Here is a 6,552-nt window from a genome sequence, read left to right on the forward strand (position 1 = left end):
TATTTCTCAACTAGTGATCAATACATGGCATTTTGTGTGCTCTCGGGATATTCCAAATGGCCACATGTGAAAATTGTGTACATGGGGTGTCACAGAATGAGACAACGGATCTACCAAAATGGCCTCAGGGTGGAGTGAGGTCAAAAGAAACCAATGGTAGGAAAAAGTTGGAGGAACATTATTTTGAACTACTAGTTGATGTAGAAAATACTGCAGTTCTGGGGCCGGACAGATAGCATGGAGGTAAGGCATTTGCCTTTCATGCAGAAGGTCATCGGGTTCGAATTCCGGCGTCCCATATGGTCCCCCGTGCCTGCCAGGAGCAATATCTGAGCCCGGAGCCAGGAATAACCCCTGAGCACTGCCAGGTGTGACCCCCCCCCAAAAAAAAAACCCACAAAAAAAGGAAAGAAAATACTGCAGTTTGCAATAACTCTTAAGAAAATAAGAATATTATTATATTTTCTTACAGTATAGCATTTTAGTCATTTCATTTATTTTTTCAATAATACGCAAAAACGAGGCCGAGTGATGGCACAGTGGTAGGGCATTTGCCTGGCACACAGCTAACTCAGGGCTAACCATGGTTTGATCCCCCAGCACCCCATATGGACCCACAAGTCAGGAGCAATTTCTGAGCACATAGCCAGGACTAACCCCGGAGCATCACCGGGTGTGGCCCAAAATCCATATATATACAAAATACATGTACCAACATAAAATTTTGTTGAAAAATTAGGTATTTTTTGAGACTTGTATATTATCAAAATTCTGTTAAAAAAGAATAAATGTATTCACATACAAATTGTAGTCTATATTTATATTCACATTTTCAAAACTGAATTTAAAGAATCATAATAGATTATTAACCTTATATAGTATTAATTTCATTTAATTACTCCTACAACCCTTTAAACACCTAATCAAATGTTCAATTACCAATTTGTCACTTTGGCTAAGTAATTTTTTGAAATTGGTTTTAATTTAGTTGGATTCCTGTTGATAAACTTTGAATATAATTTGTTTATGTCTTCCAGCATAAATCATTATGGTCTTTGGATTTGGGGGTGTCAAAGGAGTCAATTCTATAGTTCTGTAAGACATCAGCACATTCTGATGTCAAATTCTAATGGTATTTTAATATGCATGATAAAATTATATTACCTTATTGTCAGGAAACTATAATAATTTAAGATAGAATCATAAAATACAAAATAATCTTTTAAAAATTGAATGGTGACTATTTTATTGTAATATATTTGAAAATTATAATGATTTTTTTCTTAACTTTTATACACACCTCTGTAATATTTTCAAACATTTATATATCTCATAAAACTAACAACCATTGTGAAACAATAACATTTTCTCATTCATTTTAAGTATACTCTCAATTGGAGAAAGTTTAAAACCTTTTCCTTTAATCATAGTTTTTCATAGATAGTTATTGATGAATGATAATTATCACTTCAGTTTTCTACTTGAATTGACATCATCACATTGGTTAAAAGATGCTGTAAGTCAACCATCCAAGAAGTCAACTTAATGTTAGCTACAAAATCATCTGATGGGAACACATGGAGTTCTCAAAGCCATTAACTTTTATGTGCAAAGTGAAAAGTTTGCTTCATTGGCACATAATTTCATTTTTATAGTCAGGAGATAACAATAACACAGAAACATTCCTAACAATAGAAATTTGCCTGATGAAGAGTGAAAGAAAATGGAAGATCAGTTACTCTGTGATAACTGGCTTTGTTTGTATATATGATAGAAGTATCTATATATACATATAACTACCTATTATAAATAATTGATTAATTATATATCAAGGATAAGCAAATGATGTCATCATTACTGAAAATGGTCAACACTTAGAAGTTTTGTTTGCTGCACAATGAACCTGAATTCTGTATTCTGGCATCAAATTGATACAAAATGATCAAAGTGGACTTTTAAAAAGAGAATAGTTCATTTCTATGAGTGGAACACAAATTATTTGATTCAACATTGATAATAGTATTCAAATTAATAGTTAGCAAAGTATTATCTGTTCTCCATTGATCACTGCAATTATCTGTACTAAATCATTTGCTTTTATTACAGGTTCTTTCTATACCATTCGGACATTTTATTGCTCGAAATCTAGTTTTTAGAAAATTTACTTTGTATATCAAAGTTCTTCACAGTTAACACTTTTTCCTTTTGTCTACATTTCTCTATATGGAAAAGCGTATTGTTAAGAAATAGAGTACCCGACACTTTATTAATATTATGCTTTTAAAATTCCCACTATTAGATGCATCCTTATTTATCTGTTACTGTTAAATAAAATAGTAATAATTATTCTGAGTTTACTGTTGAAATTTTATTATTATTGAGTTTAGAAATAAATCTTTTATTCCAATTTGAGGTATAATGCTCCAGTATGTATTTAATTTAATGAATTTATATAGTTCTTTCTTGTTCAGTATTCCAGTCATATTTATTATCTCATTTGATATCCTTACAGCCATGAATGACATTTGCATTATTTATGATGAAAAAGCAGAGGTTTAAATAGATTACAAGATGTTCATGTTAACAGAACTCATATGTATTTCAATTAAAAGCACTGTTTGAAACATTACATTTAATAGATGATGACTGATACACTAAAATATTTAAAGCTTTTCTGAAAAAAAAAGGAACTGTTGTCACAGATTGCTTTCAATATAAAGTCACTTATATGATTGCAACTAGATATAATAAAATTATTTAAAGAACAAAATCAATGTGAAGAAAAAGGATCATGGGCTACTTGGTAAGTTGGTATACCAAACACATGAGTGAAAACTGTGTGCTTTCAAATTAGATAAATGAATGGAAATTTTTCTAAAATGTTCTTTCCTCTGAGACATTGCCTGTATGCTATGCTTTATTTGTATTTTTGTTGTTGATTATTTATCGGCTTTATGAAAGTTTATTACTTTTATATTTTGTGATTTTTAAAAGTTAATTGATTTATTAAAACATTGTGGATGCAAGATTGTTCATAATACAGTTCCCCCCCATACAAAGTCATTCATGAATGATTTTTTGTCCTACAATTTACAACAGCCCTTCACCAGTACACATTTCCCATCACCAGAGTATCTACTTTTCCTGCCACTAAACCCCCGCCTCATTTGAGGCTGACAATTTTTTTCTCTCTCTGAGTCTTACTCATTCCTCTCCTCCATCTTTTAGACACTATGGTTTGCACTATTGTTACTGAGGGGTATCATACCTATCATTTTATATCCTTTCAACAATCAATTTTTCTTCAGGGTGGTTATTTTCAATGATCCTTGTCATAGTGACCCCTTCTCTGCCCTAACTGTACTCTTCCTTTATTTGTGGGAAACTTTGTATCACGGATTAGACCTACCTGGCTCTCATCTCTATTGTCTCTGAATATTATTACCATAATATCTTTTTTTTAATATCCTACAAATGAGTAAGAGCATTCTATGTCTATCCTTAGCCACTGACTCATTTTGCTCAAAATAATAGTCTCCATATCAATCCCCTGTAAGCAAATTCACAGCTTCATTTTTCCTACCAGATGTGTAGTATTCTATTGTGAACATGCACCATAATTTATTTACCCACTCATCTATTCTCAGGTACTTTGATTGTTTACAGATTCTGGCTTTTGTGAATAGTTCAGCAAAGAACACTACTGGCTAACCAAGTGGAAACAAAGATAAATAAATGAAACTACATTAAATATGAAGCTTCTAAACTTCAAAGGGAATGCTGAATAGGCTACCACCAACGACAAAGACTACCCATGAAATGGAAGAAACTATTCACCCAGTACCCATATGATAAAACGTTAATATTCAAGATATTGAAATCAATTGGAGAGCTTAGCAAAAAAAACAATCTAAGCCTCTCCAAAAATGGGGCTTTATGAAAGCCCCAGACAATGGGGCTGGAGAGGTGGTACAGAGGTAGGGCGTTAGTCTTGCATGTGGCTGACCCAGAATAAACCTCAGTTCAATCCCTGGTGTTCCTATGTTCCCCCAAGCCAGGAGCAATTTCTGAGTGTATAGCCAGGAGTAACCCCTGAGTGTCACCGGGTGTGGCCCAAACACCAAAAAAAAAAAAAAAAAAAAATGGGGAGAAGAAATGAAGGGACATTTCCTCAGAGAAAAAATAAAGATGAAAAAAATATGCATAACAGTGCTCCATAACTTTAATCAGGAAGATGTAAATCAAAACAACAATGAGATGCTATCTCACTCCACATAGACTGGCACGTATTACAAAGAACAAGAACAACCAGTGCTGACATGGATGCAGGGAAAAAGAGACTCTCATTCTCTGGTGGTATGCCAAATGGTCCATTTTTGGGGAAAATAGTATAAATATTCATCAAAAATTAGAAATTGAATTTCCATATGAAAAATCAATTCACCTCCTAGAACTATATCCTAGGATACCCCAAAACACATGATGTAGGAAAGTCCTATACATTCTTATTTTTAAATTCTAATTGTGAATAATCTGATACAGATTTGCTGGTTATAAAACCAAGAACATCATCTAAGTTGTGCATTTTTTTGAAAATCAGAAAACATTCAAATTTCTCATTTTTTAACCTCAATAGGCACTCATATACCACTTATTTCAAGGTTTCTCTTTTTCATTCTCAAAGTCAAAGTGGTTTGAGTTGTAATGAGTTGTAATGTAACATCCATTAGACTCAGCTTTAGTTATCACATTGTTTTGCTGATAACTGTCAGAAAAGGTTCCCCCATTTTTAAGATGCTAAGACTAGGTGCACCTTGGTTATTCTAGGAAAATATCATCATTTAAAGATGTATAATAGGTTTCATTGGTTATTCTAGAAAAATCTCATCATTTAAGATTTGTAATTTAAACTTATCAAACATTCCCTTTTTAGTATACAGTGCTACATTAGGTAATATTTTAGGAGATCAAACCTTAGAATAATTCTTATTCTGACTACCATGCATGCCATTAGTAGTAATAAGTATTGCTTGTGTCATAAATGTAAAGACATTCTATGTCTAAATTAACATATCAATTATGAAATATCTTTTGACAATGGCGGCAGTGAGGCTCGGCTCTGCTCACATCTTTATTTTCTTTCCTATTTTCTCAGTCTACAACTTTAATAAAATATTCTACTTTGGAAATTTATGAAGAGATAACAAAAAGTATAATCATATTATATCAGCTCCTTAAATTAGGTCTGAATTATTTTATGCTTACAATTTTTAAAAATATAGTATTTTGTGATTATTTTCCTTAATATACTTATTTTAAGAATATATTTATTTAAACATATGACTCTCTATGCTGATAAAACAATATCTTTATCTTTAGTGCAGAAATTTTCTCTCACCAATCTAAATGCCTATTAATCTGCAAAATTATCAAAAGCAGAATACCACATACTGACCCAATACTACCATTTTCCTTACTTGTACTCTGTTTCTTTTCTTTTGTGGTTAACATAGAGAAAAATAATTCTTAAAGAAGACACCAGGAAATTTTATTATCTCCAATATCATAATCAAATGCCTATAAAATCATGCGCTAAGGATTCTACCAACTAATATTTGTTAAATAATAATGTTTCTCCCCATAATTCATTTTATCCTATTAGATTATAGAACAAATTATAATTATCCTCTTCTACTCAGTCATTATTTTCCTTCATTCAAGTAACCACACTGCAGTCAGATATTTTAAAAGAAAAAAATGCCTCATATTACTTTAATTATTCACTGTTCCCTTCATTTAAAATTCCAACTTGCAAATTACACCGAATAATTTAAAGATTTCTGTTTTTTTTTTTTTTTTTACTAGTTTTCATCTCTAGTGTGTAACTTACATTATTCTTTTTATTTAAAAAATTTGGGGACCATAGCCAATGATGTACAAGGGTTACTACTGGTGGTGGTTGGGAAAAATATGGGAAGGTGGTATTAAAATCTGGGTTGGATGCAGGAGAGGGATGTAAGTATCTTTTATACTGTCACTATTTCTTATTCTAGTCTAAGCATTCCCCCAAATCATCATGTTATTATAAAAATTTAAATCATTATCTCATCAAGGAATCTGTTTATTCTTTAAAAATAATCTTTTTTTATTTTTTATTCTATCCACTTGCATGGAATAGTGAGTGTCAATTCTACTGTTGCAACATTATATAGCATATTGAAACTCAGAGACTAGATAAAATTAGCCCCTCGAGAAAAAGGAACATCAGATATTTTATTGAATTTCTAAGTGATAGCATTAATCCTGACACATTGATTATACTGATTTTAATTGAAAAACTAATTTATATATATTTTTTATATCTCTCCCTGAAAAAAAGTCTATTAAGGGTGAAAGAGATAGTACAATGGGCAGGGCACTTGCCTGTGACTGACCCAGCTTTGATCCCTGGCACTTCATATGATCTCCTGGCCCAGAATGAATCTGATCTCAGACCTCAGAGTAAGTGTCCCCTCTCCCTTACTATCTTTTGAATCTCTCAACTTGGACAAC

This window comes from Suncus etruscus, chromosome 1 (assembly GCF_024139225.1).
Source record: "Suncus etruscus isolate mSunEtr1 chromosome 1, mSunEtr1.pri.cur, whole genome shotgun sequence".
NCBI classification, from domain to species: domain Eukaryota; kingdom Metazoa; phylum Chordata; class Mammalia; order Eulipotyphla; family Soricidae; genus Suncus; species Suncus etruscus.